Source organism: Ranitomeya imitator, chromosome 4 (genome assembly GCF_032444005.1).
Source record: "Ranitomeya imitator isolate aRanImi1 chromosome 4, aRanImi1.pri, whole genome shotgun sequence".
Lineage (NCBI taxonomy): Eukaryota > Metazoa > Chordata > Amphibia > Anura > Dendrobatidae > Ranitomeya > Ranitomeya imitator.
Window position 1 is genome coordinate 473,465,203 of NC_091285.1, and position 20,581 is coordinate 473,485,783.

The 20,581-nt window shown below is 46.9% G+C and overlaps 1 pseudogene; it reads left to right on the top strand.

Annotated features, from left to right (window-relative positions):
* Window positions 1-1,268: 1,268 nt before the first annotated feature.
* LOC138674559 (zinc finger protein 592-like) lies at window positions 1,269-2,254 on the top strand (annotated as a pseudogene).
* The last annotated feature ends 18,327 nt before the right edge of the window (window positions 2,255-20,581 follow it).

The window sequence follows — 20,581 nt, forward strand, 5'->3', positions numbered from 1 at the left end:
TCATGCTAATGAAAGCATCATCAGCGCTAATCATCTTATCATCCATTTGAAAATTGTGCTGAAGGGTGCAGACGTCTTTCATCTGCGCCTACTCTGCAAGCGTAATTTTCACCATGTCCGTACTGCGTTGGCACAAGCAATGCAAAAGGATGGATTGCACCAGGGCTTGTCGCTGTTGCCACAGTTGCTGCATCATGTGCAGAATGTAATTCCTCCATGTCAGAACATCGCAAATCAAATGTTTTTCGGTAGGCCAAAACACCTCCGTAGCAATGCAAGTGCATTACCTGCGGGGAGCAGTAGTTGGAAGTGAGCACACAGCGACCTTGCTTTCTGTAGTAGTGCATCCATGCCAGGATAGTGGCAGAGAAATTGCTGTACCACCAGGTTGAGAATGTGAGCCATACATGTGTGTGAGGTTTGGCCAGGCGCAGGGCCACCAAAATGTTTGTACCGTTTTCACACTCAGCCTTCCCTGGCCCCAGGTTCAGTGGAGACATCCTTTGCTCTAACTCGGGCTGGATAGCTGTCCACAAATCTTGAGCTGTGTGAACGCGATCTCCAAGGCATATTCATTTGAACACTGCCTGATAGTGGTGAGTCATGGCTGCACAGTACAGAGGTGAGTGGATGTCAGGATTCAAAACGAGCAGCTCTTGTGCATCAAGCAGCAGTTCTTCCCTCTGAGCTATTCAGCTTAGTATATATTTACTTCATAACCCAGATACAAGAACCTTTGTCATTTCTGATTGTCTCCACCCTGAGTTCCTGATTGTCTCCACCCTTATTGAACACCATACTTAAACCTTGCGTATTCCTTCATTGCGAGATTATTGAGCTACCAGCCTTTAGTCAAGCTTCCTTTCACCTGCTGATATTGTAAACTACATTGCTGCTCCTGTGTACCGACTCCAGGCTATTCCTAACTGCGTTCCCTGCAACTGTGCAGCACACACATGCTCAGTAGCTTCCAGCTCCCACTGTGATACAGCTGAAGTCCCCTCATCCATTATCAGGCATTGTCTCCCTGCCCTTTACTAGCCAGTCCCCTCCTCTTCCACAGGCCCAGTCTTTCTTCACCATGTTAGCTTCTCCAGGTCCCGGCCTAGTGATCAGGTCAATTTGATAGGATCATGTGATTGTGGACTGGGCTTCATCACCGATGGCTGTAGCTGTGATCGGAGAACTCAGGGTGGGGTTTTGTGTGTGGCATCTACATTAAGTGGAGCGATGCATTAGCACTACCAGATACCGCTACCTTTCCAGTAATGGGAGACATGAAGGCTCGAGACTTTGACGATCTTCTTGCTGCTTTTGATATCCCTGATGCTACAAATTTGGGTGCCAAGGAAGCTATACAAACAACAAGCAATGAACAAGAAAACCATCTCAAACCATCAGAAATGTGTTTGGATGAGAATCTGTCTTTGGCCCAGTCTGTGCCTGTCCACGATTTTTCAACAGCATTATTGTTGAAAACACCAGCTGACAGGAGTCATTTGAGGCATCTGAAAAGGACGGAAATCACATGGTCCAACTTTACTGCAGAATGGTCCTGATTCTCATGCTGTTGAAGCTATGAAAAAAAGAGGAATCATCAATGAAGACAACTCACAAGGCTACACAGATAAAATAGAATCACACAACGCAGAATTATTGCAAACTTTCACCCAGCTTAGCCCTATTTCTAGCCCTGAGCCAGAAAATTCAAAAGATAAGGTTCTTAGCAAGCAGAAGGTAACAGAGTCTCTGTACTTTCCACAACCTTCCATGTACGATCCTGAAGAAAGATGTATGGTCGATTCTCTAAGAAAGCCCTAGGAACCAGAGCTGAGAATGTTCAATGAATACTGTAAAAAAGAGCAGTTTGCTTGGTTTATCTATGCCATTTAGGGATGCTCAGGACAGCAGAAATTCTCAGGATAAAGTATTTTCTGGTCCAGGGGACTTTTTCAGTGATGCAGCATGTACATAAACTCTGTCTTCCTCTGTGCCACCTACGCAGTGGAGTAAAACTGCACATTCTAGATTATCATCTTGTGTAGCTGCTTTAGTGGCATTACAAGCTAAAAAAGTTGTGGTGTTCTCTAAGGAGAAATCTTTAAGTCCTTCTAAACCTGTTGATCTTTCTTTTAAGGAGGGGTTTTGGATTCAGAACCACCAAATATATGTCCTCAGATCTGCTCTGCTTGCATTCCTCAAACTTGTCCATGATTCTAAACTTGTAGGACACCCTGGAGTCATGAAAACGTAAGAACTACTGTTTCATTCTGTTTGGTGGGCTAATTGTAGGAAAGATCTGAGAAAATATGTTTCCTATTGTTTAACTTGTGCATGGAACAAGATGCCACGATTTTCTCCTCTAGGACTTGTTCAACCTCTTACAGTTCCATCCAGGCCTGGGGGACTAATTTAAATGGATTTTATCGTGGACCTGCCTCCATCTAAAGAGATTATTGTTATCCTTGTTGTAGTGGGTCGGCTCACAAAGATGACCCATTTTATTCCAAGAAAACGGATTCTTAACATTGACCAAACCAGAGACTAAAGGTACCATCACACTAGACGATATCGCTAGCGATCCGTGACGTTGCAGCGTCCTCGCTAGCGATATCGTCCAGTGTGACAGGCAGCAGCGATCAGGCCCCTGCTGTGCTGTCGCTGGTCGGGGAAGAAAGTCCAGAACTTTATTTGGTCGCTGGACTCCCCGTAGACATCACTGAATCGGCGTGTGTGACACCGATTCAGCGATGTCTTCGCTGGTAACCAGGGTACACATCGGGTAACTAAGCGCAGGGCCGCGCTTAGTAACCTGATGTTTACCCTGGTTACCATCCTAAAAGTAAAAAAACCAAACACTACATACTTACCTACAGCCGTCTGTCCTCCAGCGCTGTGCTCTGCTCTCCTCCTGTACTGGCTGTGAGCGCCGATCAGCCGGAAAGCAGAGCGGTGACGTCACCGCTCTGCTTTCCGGCCGCTGTGCTCACACAGACAGTACAGGAGGAGTGCAGAGCACAGCGCTGGAGGACAGACGGCTGTAGGTAAGTATGTAGTGTTTGTTTTTTTTTACTTTTAGGATGGTAACCAGGGTAAACATCGGGTTACTAAGCGCGGCCCTGCGCTTAGTTACCCGATGTTTATCCTGGTTACCGGCATCGTTGGTCGCTGGAGAGCGGTCTGTGTGACAGCTCTCCAGCGACCAAACAGCGACGCTGCAGCGATCCGGATCGTTGTCGGTATCACTGCAGCGTCGCTAAGTGTGACGGTACCTTTAGTAGTCAAATAGATATTTAAGCTGCTTGGAATCCCTGATAATGAAATTTCAGATAGAGTTGTTTATTTTATGAAGATTTTGTAAAAGCTTCTGTACAGCTTTAGGAGTTACTGTCAATTTGTAAAGTGCTGTCAACCCACAATCCAGACTAAAAGAACTAACTAAATTCTCTAACAATACCTGTGCTATTTTTTTTCTTACCTTCAGGATGACTGGGTGGACCATTTACCAACAGCATAATTTGCCTATAATAACTTCAAACAAAACACAGTTTTACATCCAAAAGTCCATTTTTGCTAACTTTGGCTTGCATCTAGCATTTATTCCTAATCTTCCATTTAATACTTAGGTTTCTGCTGTGACACACAGACTTACGGAGTTGCAGAAAGCTCAGAAGGAACTAACTGAGATGTTGCAAGAGGCCCAAGAAGATTACAAAAACGAGCAGAAAAATATTGCAAAGCTCTTTCTACCGTTCAGGTCGGTGAAAAGTTTTGGCTTTCTAAAAAAATCTGAAAAGGAAGGTACCATCTTCTAAATTGGCTCCAAAATTCATAGGACTCAAATCTCTGCACAAATGAACCCAGTTGTTTCTGTTTAAAACTTCCTAACGGCCTGAAAATTCACCCTATGTTCCATGTATCCTTGCTAAAACCATTTAGTGAGAACCCATTATCAGCCACCTCCACCAACAGTAAAAGTCCATGGACAAGAAGAGTGCATTGTGGATAAAATTCTGGACTCTAGAACATTTAGAGGAAGATTACAATATTTGGTGCAAAGTAGGGGTAACGGCCAGAAGATAGTTCAAGGGAGCTGGAGGGCAACATTCATGCACCCAGGCTTATAAAAGCTTTTCATCAAAGACATACAGAGAAACCAGAACTTGAGATGTCAAGAGGCCATCCTTGAAGGAGCTGAGTACTGTCAAGATTCAAACCTTAACCCAGCAGCTCTTGTGCACCAGGCGTCAGCTCTTCCCTCTGAGCTATTCAGCTCAGTGGACATTTACTTCATAACCCAGATACAAGTACCTGTGTTGTTTGTAATTGTCTCCCCCTGAGTTCCTGACTGGCTCCACCCTAATTGAGCACCCTATTAAACCTGACATTGTACTTCCTTCATACAAGATTATTAAAGGGAACCTGTCACCCCGAAAATCGCAGGTGAGGTAAGCCCACCGGCATCAGGGGCTTATCTACAGCATTCTGTAATGCTGTAGATAAGCCCCCGATGTTACCTGAAAGAGGAGAAAAAGATGTTAGATTATACTCACCCAGGGGCTGTCCCGCTGCTGGTCCGGTCGGATGGGTGTCTCTGGTCCGCTGCGGTGCCTCCCATCTTCATTCCAAGACATCCTCTTCTAATCTTCAGCCACGGCTCCGGCGCAGGCGTACTTTGTCTGCTCTGTTGAGGGCAGAACAAAGTAGTGCAGTGCGCAGGCACCGGAAAGGTCAGAGAGGCCCGGCGCCTGCGCACTGCAGTACTTTGCTCTGCCCTCAACAGGGCAGACAAAGTACGCCTGCGCCGGAGCCGTGGCTGAAGATCAGAAGAGGACGTCTTCGAATGAAGATGGGAGGAGCCGCAGCGGACCAGAGACGCCCATCCGACCGGACCAGCAGCAGGACCGCCCCTGGGTCAGTATAATCTAATGTCTTTTTCTCCTCTTTCAGGTAACATCGGGGGCTTATCTACAGCATTACAGAATGCTGTAGATAAGCCCCTGATGCCGGTGGGCTTACCTCACCCGCGATTTTCGGGGTGACAGGTTTCCTTTAAACTGGCAGCATTTAGTATAGCTTCCATTCACCTACTGATCCTGTAAACCATATTGCTGTTCCTGTGTACTCACCCCTGGCTACTTCAACCCTACTAAGAACTCTGTGTTATTTAAATGCACTTGCTTTTTACTTATTTAGCTACATAAGGGTTTTTGCTAATTTTATTTCTTGTAGGTTTTGTATATTTTATGGACAATGTGAACATGCATTTATGTGCTGCATGTATACCAACTCAAACCAAGCTCAAGCTGACCCTGTATGTTTTACTATGGGTGTCTGGGGTTTGCATAGTTATGTCTAGGGTTGAGCGAAATGGGTCGGCCATTTTCAGAAGTCGCCGACTTTTGGCAAAGTCGGGTTTCATGAAACCCGACCCGACCCCTGTGTGGGGTCGGCCATGAAGTTGGCGATCTTCTGAATCTGGAATCGGAATTCCGATACCGATTCCCGATATGTTTAAGATATTGGGAATTGGTATTGGAATTCAGATTTAAGTGTAAAATAAAGAATAAAAATAAAAAATATTGCTATACTCACCCTCGGACGCGCCCTGGTTGTAACCGGGAGCCTTCCTTCCTAAGAATCAGCGCTTGAAGGACCTTTCGATGACGTCACGGCTTCTGATTGGTTGCGTGACGCCCGTGTGACCGCTCACGCGACCAATCAGAAGCCGTGACGTCATCGAAAGGTCCTTCAAGCGCTGATTCTTAGGAAGGAAGGCTGCGGGTTACAACCAGGGTGTGTCCGAGGGTGAGTATATTCCTAATAGGTATATACTCACCCTTGGACGCGCCCTGGTTGTAACCCGCAGCCTTCCTTCCTAAGAATCAGCGCTTGAAGGACCTTTCGATGACGTCACGGCTTCTGATTGGTCGCATGATGCCCATGTGACCGCTCACGCGACCAATCAGAAGCCGCGACGTCATCGAAAGGTCCTACAAGCGCTGATTCTTAGGAAGGAAGGCTCCGGTTACAACCAGGGCGCGTCAGAGGGTGAGTATAGCAATATTTTTTATTTTTATTCTTTATTTTACACATTAATATGGATCGCAGGGCCTGAAGGAGAGTTTCCTCTCCTTCAAACCCTGGGAACCATTAGAAACCCAATGCACTGCATTGGGTTTCGTGTTTCGGCCGACCCCGACCCCGACTTTTCTATAGGATCGGCCGATTTCACTCGACCCGACTTTTGAAAAAGTCGGGTTTCGTGAAATCCGACCCAATCCTATAAAAACAAAAGTCGCTCAACCCTAGTTATGCCCCCTGCAGTTATCTTGGTTCATGGTCCCGTGGTTCCACAAAAATTTAAATAAATGAATGTGCACTGCAACACCTGCACCTCCACTTCCATTCATTACAGATTGCTCTGGCCATGGAACCTACTGGGTGCCACGCACCTCAGGCTGCAGAGTTGTGTCAAGATTACTCACCTAAAGGATCAGCAGGACAAAATCATGACCTATCTATGCAACTTGTCAGCTCCTGTGGATTCAGAAATATCCTCATCTACTCCTGTCTCGAACATGGGCTTCCAGGTTCCCTGTTGTACAGCAGGTAAAGGTCTTCGCTTGGCGGCTCCCTCTAGCTTTGATGGCGATCCCACTCAGTGTCGGGGGATCATAAATCAATGCACGCTGCAATTTGAACTCCAGGGGCATATGTTTGCTTCTGAATGGGCCAAGGTGGGCTTCATTATGTCTCACCTCACTGGAGAAGCTCTCACCTGGCTAAACTCTTTATGGGAGAGAGGGGATCCTCTGGTTTATAACCTTCATTCCTTTCTAGAAGCTTTCCACGGGACCTTCGATGAACCTGGCCTTACCTCCTCGACAGCTTTCTTGTTTCTTCGGCTGCACCAGGAGAGCCTCACAGTGGCTCAGTATGCAGTACATTTCCACACTCTCTCCTCAGAGTTATCCTGGATTGAAGAGGCCTTGGTGGCTACCTGGGAGGGATTATCTGAGAGAATGAAAGACGAGATGACGGGTCGGGATACTCCTGCTACTCTGAGTGACCTGATATCCTTGGCAACTCTGATTGACCTGTGCCTTCAAGAGCAGATTAAGGAGTCTAAGCTGGAGAAGAAACTTTTTCAGATGGATCCTAATTCCCGGAGACTGTCGGCGTTCCCATTCCCTGCCGCTCTTCCCAAGCCTATGCAAGTGGATTAAGTGAGCTTGGCCAAGCAGCGCCAGGAGGCATGGAAGGGAAATGTTTCTACTGTGGCAGTTCTGAGCATCAGATCTGCTCCTGTCCACTGAGGTCTGAATACACCAGAGCCTAGGGTCGGTAGGAGAGGCCACCCTTGGTAAGGTTCATCTCTCTTCATCTCTGCAAATGACTGTTTCTGTGTTCTTTGGCACAGTTAAATTTTCTGAACTTTGTCACTTGGATTCTGGATCCACTAGGAATTTTATTCAACAAGAGGTTGTGGACTGCTGTTAAATTCCAGTTCTGCTCCTTCCTAATCTGCTGCAAGTGACTTCCGTGGATGGCAAACCCTTGACTGTTTGGTTCCAGAATGTGCCAGTGGAACTCCAGGTAGGTTTAACGCATTTTATGTTTTTTCCGGTTTGTCTCATCGATTGCTTCTAGGTTTACCCTGGTTCCGAATCCATGAACCCATTCTAAATTGGGGAACAGGGGAGGTCCTGCGCTGGCGATATTACTGTTCTGATCATTGCATCTCTCCCATTCATCTAGTTGCTCCTTCTGTTTAAACAGCCTCCCTACTGGGGTGGCTATCCTCTTACTGGGCATTCTCTGACATCTTTGGGAAAAAGGAAGCTGAGATACTACCTCCGCACAGGTCATATGACTGTTACATAGATCTGCTTCCCGAAACGTCTCCGCCTTGAGGGCGAATCTATTCTCTTTCCCATGCATAGACGCAGGCCATGTCGGAATGTATCCAGGAGAATCTGTCTAGAGGTTTTATCCGAAAATCATCTTCTCTGGCAGGGGCAGGATTTTTCGTTGTTAAGAAAAAGGACAGATCCTTACGGCCCTGCATCGATTACAGGGGATTGAACCAGAACACGGTAAAAAAAAGATACCCGGTACCACTTATTTCAGAGCTGTTTGATCATCTCCAAGGGGCCATGGTTAAGTTAAAACGTGACCTCAGAGGGGCCTACAACTTGATTTGTATATGTGAAGGAGACGGGTGAAAAACAGTATTCAATACCCGAGATGGACACTACAGTATGAATACCTGGTAATGCCATTTGGTCTCAGTAATGCACCCGCAGTCTTTCAGGAGTTTGTGAATGACATTTTTAGAGATCTCTTCTATTCATGTGTTGTTGGCTACCTGGATGGCATCTTGATTTACTCTGAAGATCTAACTACCCATTGGAAGCATGTCCTCCAGGTTCTACAAAGGCTCAGGGAGAACAGACTGTATGCTAAATTTGAAAAATTTGTCTTTGAGCAATCCTTTTCTTGGTTACATAGTCTCGTCCACTTGTCTAAAGATGCATCCCGAGAAACTATCCGCCATCCTCAAATGACCTCGTCGGTCGTGTCTTAAAGCAATACAATGGTTCCTGGGATTTGCTAATTATTATCGTCAATTTATTCCACATTTTTCCACCCGGGTGGCTCGTATTTTGTCCTTAATGCAGAAAGGTGTACATCCAAAAAGTTGGACCCCGTAGGCAGAGTATGCCTTTACTTCTTTGAAAGAAGCCTGCTCTTCCGCTCCTGTTCCCCATCGACCAGACTCTGATTAACAATTTTTTCTCGAGGTAGATGCCGACTCCATAGGCGCTGGAGAGGTACTATCTCAGAAATCATCTACTGGTCGTATGGTTTCTTGTGGTTTTTTCTCTAAGGGTTTTCCACTTCCAAAAGAAATTATTCAGTTGGAGATAGGAAATTGTTGGCGATCAAGTTGGCCTTGCAAGAATGGCGACATCTTCTCAAGGAAGCAGTTCATCAGGTTGTCATTTTCACTGGTCATAAAAATCTTGCTTATCTCCAGTCTGCACAGAGGTTAAATCCCCACCAGGCCAGGTGGTCCTTGTTTTTTGCTCGATTTAATTTTGCTCTTCATTTCCGTCCAGCTGACAAGAATGTCAAGGCCGATACCCTTTCCAGAGCCTTCCCGCCACCCAACTACGAGGAAGAACCTCAACATAATATTGAACCATCCAGGTTAGTGCCAGTAGCCTCTGTCAATCTCACCCGGCCTCCTTCAGGAAAAACTCTGGTGACCACCTTGAACAGAAATCATGTCCTTCGGTGAGGTCATTCTTCCAAATTGGGTGGTCATGCTGGTCAGAAAAAGACTTTGCAATTAATCTCCCATCATTACTGGTGGCCTACCATGGGCAAAGATATCCTGGAGTATTTTGCAGCCTGCCCTTTGTGTGCCGGTAACAAAACTGCAAAACGCTTGCCGTCTGGGCAGCTTCTGCCACTTTCTATTCCATCCACTCCATGGCAACACATTGTGATGGACTTTATTACGGATCTCCCTATCTCTTCTAGCTGTACCACTATCTGGGTTGTGGTGGATCATTTTTCGAAGATGGTTCACTTCGTTCCTCTGCCTGGGCTTCCGTCTGCGCCTGAACTTGCTGAACACTTTAGACAGCACATTTTCTGTTTCCATGGACTTCCTCTCCACATTGTGTTCGACTGGGGTGTCCAGTTCACTTCGAAGTTCTGGAGAGCACTTTGGATGGGATGAGCTGTTGCTTTTTCTGTAAAGCTACACATACACCTCGAACACTATGCCTCTTCCCCCTTCCACCACGACCTTGCTTTATCCCACTCATTTTGGATGTATCCTTCCCTTCTTTTAAGAAGCTGTTTCACAACTGTAGATCCAGACCTGTCACTCACCTGTTACAAAATTAACAATCAGTGTTTATTCGCTGAGACAGTGTGGCTGGTCCAAAGAATTAACACAAAAGGTTTAGATGCTGAAAAGTGGACTGGACCACACAATTAGCACAAAGGATTGAACCTTTTAATGACCGGAGCTTTTCTCGGTTTTGCGTTTTCGTTTTTCACTCCCTTCCTCCCCACAGCCATAACTTTTTTATTTTTCCATCAATATGGCCATGTGATGGCTTATTTTTTGTGGGACTAGTTGTAATTTTGAAAGACACCATTGGTTTTACCATGTCATGTACTAGAAATTGGGAAAAAAATTTCAAGTGCGGTGAAATTTCAAACAAAGTGCAATCCCACTCTTGTTTTTTGTTTGGCTTTTTTTGCTAAGTTAACTAAATGTTTAAACTGACTTGCCAATAAGATTCTCCAGGTCATTACGAGTTCATAGGCACCAAGGATGTCTAGGTTCTTTTTTATCGAAGTGGTGAAAAAAAAATTCCGAACTTTGCTAAAAAAAATTGCGAAATTTTCCGTTAACCCGTAGCGTCTCCATTTTTTGTCATCTGAGGTTGGGTGTGTTAGGAGTCGAGTTTCCTCTGCTGCACAGGGGGAATCTCGATCCATGTCTGCTGCGGTCTCCCATTCTGCATCGGCGGAGACGTCGGTCCCAGCATCTCACTGAGATTGATACTGTGCAAAGGATTACTGCTGCCTCTCCGTGCTCTGCTATTGTACCATGCACTGATCTGCAGCGAGCAGGTTTTTCTGGGACTAAGTCTAGGATCACATGCTCAGGTCCTGCAGCAACTTCCATTGGTCCTTCTTGGAAGGTCCTGTAGGTGCTAGGACTAAGTCCTGCTTTGCACACACTGAGCATGCCCAGGGCAAGATCTCTCAGTGGAGATCTAGGGTCACATGCTCGGGTACTGCAGCAACTCCATTGGTCCTTCTTTGAAGGTCCTGTACGTGCCGCAATTATTTAAGGCTCGCATGGCCGCACAGCTATGCGCTAGTATTTTCTTAAGTTATGTGCTTTGCGCCAGTGTGGTCATGTGTTTGTATGTGTTCAGGGACCCGGCTGAAATAAGCCCCTAGAATGCTGGCACCTCCGGCGAGGAGATTGTGTTTATGTCTATTCAGGGACCTGGCTGAAATAGGCCCATAGAATGCTGGCACCTCCGGCGAGGAGTTTTGTGTGCATGCATGACCACTAACTGCTCTCATTTGGGTAGTTAGCCTGTGCCTCTGTGAAAGTCTAACAGGGCACAGAGCCTTGCTTTCTCGGCTGCTCTGTGAAGCTAACAGAGCTGGTTCATACCGCCATATATGTTATGATCCGGTGGTTAGGAGAAATAATGGGCCTCATTGTTACTGATAATAAGGACGAGCTCTGGGACGTGGGAACTCTGCTGACCGCAATCCCTAAACCTATCAAAACACACTAGAAATAGCCGTGGATTGCGCCTAACGCTCCCTATGCAACTCGGCACAGCCTAAGAAACTAGCTAGCCCTGAAGATAGAAAAACAAAGCCTACCTTGCCTCAGAGAAATTCCCCAAAGGAAAAGGCAGCCCCCCACATATAATCACTGAGTAAAGATGAAAATACAAACACAGAGATGAAATAGATTTAGCAAAGTGAGGCCCGACTTACTGAATAGACCGAGGATAGAAAAGGATACTTTGTGGTCAGCACAAAAACCTACAAAAGACCACGCAGAGAGTGCAGGGAAAAAAATACCTTCCGCACCGACTCACGGTGCGGGAGGCGCCCCTCTGCGTCCCAGAGCTTCCAGCAAGCAAGGCAATATTGACAAAAGCAAGCTGGACAGAAAAAATAGCAAACAAGCAAAATAGCACAGAGGAACTTAGCTTCTGCTGGAGCAACAGGAACTCAGAACGATCCAGGAGCGAACTAGAGCCATAGTACAACATTGACAGCTGGCATGGGGCAAAGATCTAAGTGGAGTTAAATAGAGCAGCCCACTAACGAATTAGCCTCGTTACCTGTGGAAGGAAACTCAGAAACACCCACAGGCACCAGAGAAAGTCCATGGACAGAACCAGCCGAAGTACCATTCATGACCACAGGACGGAGCCTGACAACAGAATTCACAACAGTACCCCCCCCTTGAGGAGGGGTCACCGAACCCTCACGAGAGCCCCCAGGCCGACCAGGATGAGCCAAATGAAAGGCACGAACCAGATCGGCCGCATGAACATCAGAGGCAAAAACCCAGGAATTATCCTCCTGACCATAACCCTTCCACTTGACCAAGTACTGGAGTTTCCGTCTCGAAATACGAGAATCCAAAATCTTCTCCACCACATACTCCAACTCCCCCTCAACCAACACCGGAGCAGGAGGGTCAACGGATGGAACCACAGGCGCCACGTATCTCCGCAATAACGACCTATGGAACACATTATGGATGGCAAAAGAATCTGGAAGGGCCAAACAAAATGACACAGGATTGATAACCTCAGAAATTTTATACGGACCAATGAAACGAGGCTTAAACTTAGGAGAGGAAACCTTCATAGGAACATAACGAGACGACAACCAAACTAAATCCCCAACACGAAGTCGGGGACCCACACAGCACCGACTGTTAGCGAAACGTTGAGCCTTCTCCTGGGACAATGTCAAATTGTCCACCACATGAGTCCAAATCTGCTGCAACCTATCCACCACAGTATCTACACCAGGACAGTCCGAAGACTCAACCTGCCCTGAAGAGAAACGAGGATGGAGAGAAACGAGGATGGAAACCAGAATTGCAGAAAAATGGCGAAACCAAAGTAGCCGAGCTGGCCCGATTATTAAGGGCAAACTCAGCCAATGGCAAAAAGGACACCCAATCATCCTGATCAGCAGAAACAAAGCATCTCAGATATGTTTCCAACGTCTGATTAGTTCGTTCGGTTTGGCCATTTGTCTGAGGATGGAAAGCCGAGGAAAAAGACAAATCAATGCCCATCCTAGCACAAAAGGATTGCCAAAACCTCGAAACAAACTGGGAACCTCTGTCCGAAACGATGTTCTCGGGGATGCCATGTAAACGAACCACATGCTGGAAAAACAATAGCACTAAATCAGAGGAGGAAGGCAATTTAGACAAAGGTACCAAATGGACCATCTTAGAAAAGCGATCACAAACCACCCAAATGACTGACATCTTTTGAGAGATGGGGAGATCCGAAATAAAATCCATAGAGATATGCATCCAGGGCCTCTTCGGGACCGGCAAGGGCAAAAGCAACCCACTAGCACGAGAACAGCAGGGCTTAGCCCGAGCACACGTCCCACAGGACTGCACAAAAGAACGCACATCCCGTGACAAAGACGGCCACCAAAAGGATCTAGCCACCAAATCTCTGGTACCAAAGATTCCAGGATGCCCAGCCAACACCGAACAATGAAGCTCAGAGATAACTTTATTAGTCCATTTATCAGGGACAAACAGTTTCTCTGCTGGGCAACTGTCAGGTCTATCAGCCTGAAATTTTTACAGCACCCGCCGCAAATCAGGGGAGATGGCAGACACAATTATCCCCTCTTTGAGAATACCTGCCGGCTTAGAAACACCCGGAGAGTCAGGCACAAAACTCCTTGACAGGGCATCAGCCTTCACATTCTTAGAGCCCGGAAGGTGCGAAACCACAAAATCAAAACGGGAGAAAAACAACACCCATCGAGCCTGTCTCGGATTCAACCATTTGGCAGACTCAAGATAAGTCAAATTTTTGTGATCTGTCAAGACCACCACGCGATGCTTGGCTCCTTCAAGCCAATGACGCCACTCCTCGAATGCCCACTTCATGGCCAACAATTCTTGATTACCAACATCATAATTGCGCTCAGCAGGCGAAAACTTTCTAGAAAAGAAAGCACATGGCTTCATTCCCGAGCCATCAGAACTTTTTTGCGACAAAACAGCCCCTGCCCCAATCTCAGAGGCATCAACCTCAACCTGAAACGGGAGCGAAACATCTGGCTGGCACAACACAGGGGCAGAAGAAAAATGACGCTTCAATTCCTGAAAAGCATCCACGGCCGCAGAAGACCAATTGACCACATCAGCACCCTTCTTGGTCAAATCAGTCAACGGTTTAGCAACACTAGAAAAATTAGCGTTGAAGCGACGATAAAAATTAGCAAAGCCCAGGAACTTTTGCAGGCTCTTCACAGATGTCGGCTGAGTCCAATCATGAATGGCCTGGACTTTAACAGGGTCCATTTCGACAGTAGAAGGGGAAAAAATGAACCCCAAAAATGAAACCTTCTGAACTCCAAAGAGACACTTTGACCCCTTCACAAACAAGGAATTAGCACAAATGACCTGGAACACCATTCTGACCTGCTTCACATGAGACTCCCAATCATCCGAAAAGACCAAAATATCATCCAAATACACAATCAGGATTTTATCCAGGTACTCTCGGACGATGTCATGCATAAAAGACTGAAATACAGATGGAGCATTGGAAAGCCCAAATGGCATCACCAGGTACTCAAAATGGCCCACGGGCGTATTAAATGCTGTGTTCCATTCATCGCCCCGTTTAATACGCACAAGATTATACGCCCCTCGACGGTCTATCTTGGTAAACCAACTAGCCCCTTTAATACGAGCAAACAAGTCGGACAGCAACGGCAAACGGCAAAGATAGATTAGCGAAATTAGGATTATTTAGTCTAGAAAAAAGACGACTGAGGGGTGATCTAATAACCATGTATAAGTATATAAGGGGACAATACAAATATCTCGCTGAGGATCTGTTTATACCAAGGAAGGTGACGGGCACAAGGGGGCATTCTTTGCGTCTGGAGGAGAGAAGGTTTTTCCACCAACATAGAAGAGGATTCTTTACTGTTAAGGCAGTGAGAATCTGGAATTGCTTGCCTGAGGAGGTGGTGATGGCGAACTCAGTCGAGGGGTTCAAGAGAGGCCTGGATGTCTTCCTGGAGCAGAACAATATTGTATCATACAATTAGGTTCTGCAGAAGGACGTAGATCTGGGGATTTATTATGATGGAATATAGGCTGAACTGGATGGACAAATGTCTTTTTTCGGCCTTACTAACTATGTTACTATGTTACTATGTTACTATGTTACTGAAATTTGACTGTAATTTTATTAAGAAGGTGGTAATCAATACAAGGTCTCAAAGAACCATCCTTCTTGGCCGCAAAAAAGAACCCTGCTCCCAACGGTGATGACGATGTGCGAATATGGCCTTTCTCCAAGGATTCCTTTATATAACTCCGCATAGCGGCGTGTTCTGGCACAGATAAATTGAACACTCGGCCCTTAGGAAACTTACTACCAGGAATCAAATTAATTGCACAATCGCAATCCCTATGAGGAGGTAGGGCACTGGCTTTGGGCGCATCAAATACATCCTGATAATCCGACAAAAACTCCGGAACTTCAGAAGGAGTAGAAGACGAAATTGACAAAAATGGAACATCACCATGTACCCCCTGGCAACCCCAGCTGGACACAGACATAGATTTCCAGTCTAATACTGGATTATGGACCTGTAGCCATGGTAACCCTAAAACGACCACATCATGCAGATTATGTAACACCAAAAAACGGATATCCTCCTGATGTGCAGGAGCCATGCACATGGTCAATTGGGTCAAGTACTGAGGCTTATTCTTGGCCAAAGGCGTAGCATCTATTCCTCTCAATGGAATAGGATGCTGCAAGGGCTCCAAGAAAAAACCACGGCGCCTAGCATACTCCAAGTCCATCAAATTCAGGGCAGTGCCTGAATCCACAAATGCCATAACAGAATAGGACGACAAAGAGCAAATTAGAGTAATGGACAAAAGAAATCTAGACTGTACCGTACCAATGGTGGCAGACTTAGCGAACTGCTTAGTGCACTTAGGACAATCGGAGATAACATGAGTGGAGTCACCACAGTAAAAACACAGCCCATTCTGACGTTTGTGTTCCTGCCGTTCAGCTCTGGTCAAAGTCCTATCACACTGCATAGGCTCAGGCCCATGCTCAGATAGTACCGCCAAATGGTGCACAGTTTTACGCTCACGCAAGCGCTGATCGATCTGAATAGCCAAAGACATTGACTCATTCAGACCAGCAAGCATGGGAAATCCCACCATGACATCTTTAAGGGCTTCAGAGAGACCCTTTCTGAAGATTGCTGCCAGGGCACATTGATTCCACTGAGTGAGCACAGACCACTTTCTAAACTTCTGACAATATATCTCTTCTTTATCCTGACCCTGACATAGAGCCAGCAAGATTTTCTCTGCCTGATCCACTGAATTAGGTTCGTCACAAAGCAATCCGAGCGCCAGGAAAAACGCATCTACAACACGCAATGCCGGGTCTCCTGGCGCAAGGGAAAATGCCCAGTCTTGAGGGTCGCCACGTAATAAGGAAATAATGATCCTTACCTGTTGAACAGGATCACCTGAGGAGCGAGGTTTCAAAGCTAGGAACAATTTACAATTATTTTTGAAATTCAAGAACTTAGATCTATCACCAAAAAATAAATCAGGAAATGGAATCCTAGGCTCTGACATCGGATTCTGAACCACAAAATCTTGAATGTTTTGTACCCTTGTAGTGAGATTATCCATCCAAGAGGACAGACCTTGAATGTCCATGTCTACACCTGTGTTCTGAACCACCCAGAGGTAAAGGGGAAAAGTGAGACAGAACACGCTGCAAAGAAAAAAAAATGGTCTCAGAGCTTCCCTTATCCCTCTATTGAGATGAATCAATACTTTTGGCCAGCTGTACTGTTATGATCCAGTGGTTAGGACAAATAATGGACCTGATTGTTACTGATAATAAGGACGAGCTCTGGGACGTGGGAACTCTGCTGACCGCAATCCCTAAACCTATCAAAACACACTAGAAATAGCCGTGGATTGCGCCTAACGCTCCCTATGCAACTCGGCACAGCCTAAGAAACTAGCTAGCCCTGAAGATAGAAAAACAAAGCCTACCTTGCCTCAGAGAAATTCCCCAAAGGAAAAGGCAGCCCCCCACATATAATCACTGTGAGTAAAGATGAAAATACAAACACAGAGATTAAATAGATTTAGCAAAGTGAGGCCCGACTTACTGCATAGACCGTGGATAGAAAAGGATACTTTGCGGTCAGCACAAAAACCTACAAAAGACCACGCAGAGAGTGCAGGGAAAAAAATACCTTCCGCACCGACTCACGGTGCGGGAGGCGCCCCTCTGCGTACCAGAGCTTCCAGCAAGCAAGGAAATATTGACAAAAGCAAGCTGGACAGAAAAAATAGCAAACAAGCAAAATAGCACAGAGGAACTTAGCTTCTGCTGGAGCAACAGGAACTCAGAACGATCCAGGAGCGAACTAGAGCCATAGTACAACATTGACAGCTGGCATGGGGCAAAGATCTAAGTGGAGTTAAATAGAGCAGCCCACTAACGAATTAGCCTCGTCACCTGTGGAAGGAAACTCAGAAACACCCACAGGCACCAGAGAAAGTCCATGGACAGAACCAGCCGAAGTACCATTCATGACCACAGGAGGGAGCCTGACAACAGAATTCACAACACATATAGTGCCGCCATTTACTTAGCAGCAGGTTCTTTCGTGCACGGTGGATCCCAGGTTGCGAACACACCAATCCCATCTAATAAATATATTTGGTGCATTCCGCCAACCCTAACAGGGTGAGGGCTTATTTTTTGTGTGCTGACTAGTGTTGAGCGATACCGTCCGATACTTGAAAGTATCGGTATCGGATAGTATCGGCCGATACCCGAAAAGTATCGGATATCGCCGATACCGATATCCGATACCAATACAAGTCAATGGGACACCAAGTATCGGAAGGTATCCTGATGGTTCCCAGGGTCTGAAGGAGAGGAAACTCTCCTTCAGGCCCTGGGATCCATATTAATGTGTAAAATAAAGAATTAAAATAAAAAATATTGATATATTCACCTCTCCGGCGGCCCCTGGACTTGAAAGTATCCTGATGGTTCCCAGGGTCTGAAGGACCGATACCCGATACTTGCGGTATCGGAATGCTCAACACTAGTGCTGACCTGACATTTTAAATGATACCATTCTGGCGCAGATATGATCTTTTGATCGCCCATTATTGCATTTTAATGCAATATCGCGGTGACCAAAAAAACGTAATTCTGGCATTTTTAATGCTTTTTCTCACTATGCTGTTTAGCGATCAGGTTAATCCTTTTTTTATTGATAGATCGGGATATTCTGAATGCAGCGATACCAAATATGTGTATGTTAGATTTTTTGTTTGTTTTATTTTGAATGGGGCAAAAGGGGAATGTTAGGGTTAGAGGAACGCACCAAATAATAAGACTGATAGTGTACGGTGCGTTCGTAGCCCGGGGTCCACCGTGCAGAGATGGAACCTTCTGCTGAGTAATGACGGACTATATGGCAGTACTCATAGGTATACTCGTGTGGGTTAAACTTCACCCAACGTGAAGGAAGCGATCCTGTTGCGTCACAGGATCGCGGTACCGCACATAGAAGGCGAGCAAGCAGTCAGCGAACTTAACCCCAACTAGGATTGAAGTCCGATTAGACCACTTGCTGACACAACACCGCAACAGGGTGTGTTAGGCAACTCTTATAATTAGAGCAACGAAGTGCGAACTGTGCCGTGCTGGCAGGCACCACTAAGCACCCAGACGTGGGTCAGGAAGCGCACTACTGGCGCGTGGCGCCGCACTGGCGGTCACAGCAATAGACGCTGATACGTGTGTGACACATTGAGTGATTTGTCGGGCGCTAGATAGCAGCCATACTCCATACGTGAACAGTCATACAATAGGGTAGGGGTATTTAATGAACGACTTGCACTCACAACAAACACACGTATTCAATTGTACACTAGCGCATGGCCGTGCGGTCATGCACAGTTTATATAATTGCAGGACAGGAAGTGGCCACAGAAACTTTGCCCTTCCAGGGCCTGCCAAGAGGACCAATGGAATGCGCTGCAGAGCCAGAGCACATGACCCTCGATCTCCAACGGGAGATCTTGCTCTGGGCATGCTCAGTGTGCGCAAACAAGGACTTAGTCCCAGGGAAGTCCGCTCGCCGCTGACCAGGACTGACATTAATGGCAGGAGCTGAAGAAGCAGCAGTAACTCTCTGTACAGAGTGAGAGCGAGCAAGACACTGGGAGCGACGTCCCTGCTGAGCAGACTCCACTGCGGCTGGAGGAGAATGGGAGACCGCAGCGGAGACAGATCGAGATTCCCCCTGTGCAGCAGAGGAAACTCGACTCCTAACATTACCCCCCCTCCTAGGGCCCCCCTCCCTGGGCCTCGCTACGCTCGAAGGCAGCAATGAGCTGTGGGGCCCGAATGTTTTCAGCAGGCTCCCAAGACCTGTCCTCTGGACCATAACCCTTCCAATCCACCAAATAAAACTTTTTGCCGCGTACCACCTTGCACCCCAAAATAGCGTTCACCTCGTAATCGTCCGTAGACGAACCCGATGTCCCGGCAGATGACTCGGAAAACCAGGACATGTATACGGGTTTCAAGAGGGACACATGAAAGGTGTCGGTGATACCCAAGCGTGGAGGAAGAGCCAGGCGGTAGACCACAGGATTAACCTGTTCGAGAACCTTGAAGGGACCCAAGTAGCGAGGAGCAAACTTAGTGGACTCAACTCGCAGCCTGATGTTACGAGCGGAGAGCCACACCAAGTCGCCAGGGGCAAAAGTCGGAGCGGGGCGCCGATGAACATCGGCGGAGGACCTCATTCTCTCCTTGGAGGCCTGAATGGCATCCTGCGTGCGATCCCAAATGTCCCGTGCCTCCACAGCCCAGTCTGCCACCCTGGGATCAGCGGAAGACACAGGCATGGGCACAGGAACACGCGGATGCTGGCCGTAATTTAAGAGGAATGGAGTCTGACCGGTGGAGTCGGCTACGGCATTGTTAAGTGCAAACTCTGCCCACGGTAGCAAGGATGCCCAGTCATCCTGTCTGGCAGAAACAAAATGTCGCAGATATGTGACCAAGGTCTGGTTGGCCCTTTCTACCAACCAATTCATCTCGGGATGATATGCCGAAGAGAGATTTAACTCAATACTGAGTAGACGACATAGCTCCCTCCAGAATCGAGACGCAAACTGGGGACCCCGGTCACTAACAATTTTGTCTGGCATACCGTGTAAGCGAAAGATATGCTTGATAAACAAGACAGCCAACGCCCGTGCAGATGGTAGCCGTGGAAGAGGCACCAAATGCACCATTTTGGAAAAATGATCGGTGATCACCCAGATAATGGTGCAATTACGAGACTTGGGTAAGCCAACCACAAAGTCCATCCCGACCATCTCCCAGGGCCTGTCAGCCACGGGCAGAGGATATAGCAAACCAGCTGGCCGTTGCCGAGGAGTCTTGTTCCTGGCGCAAGAGACACACGCCCGAACGTACTCCGCGACATCACGAGCCATATGCGGCCACCAGTATGTCCTCGCCAGTAACTCTGATGTCCTTTTAGTACCAAAATGTCCACCCACCCTGGACGAGTGCGCCCAAGAGAGGACCTCCGGTCGCAAACTAGATGGAACAAAAGTCTTGCCCGGGGGCACAGACTCCAGCGAAACCGGGGCCACGGTTCTCAAACTTTCGGTGGGGACAATAAGCCGAGG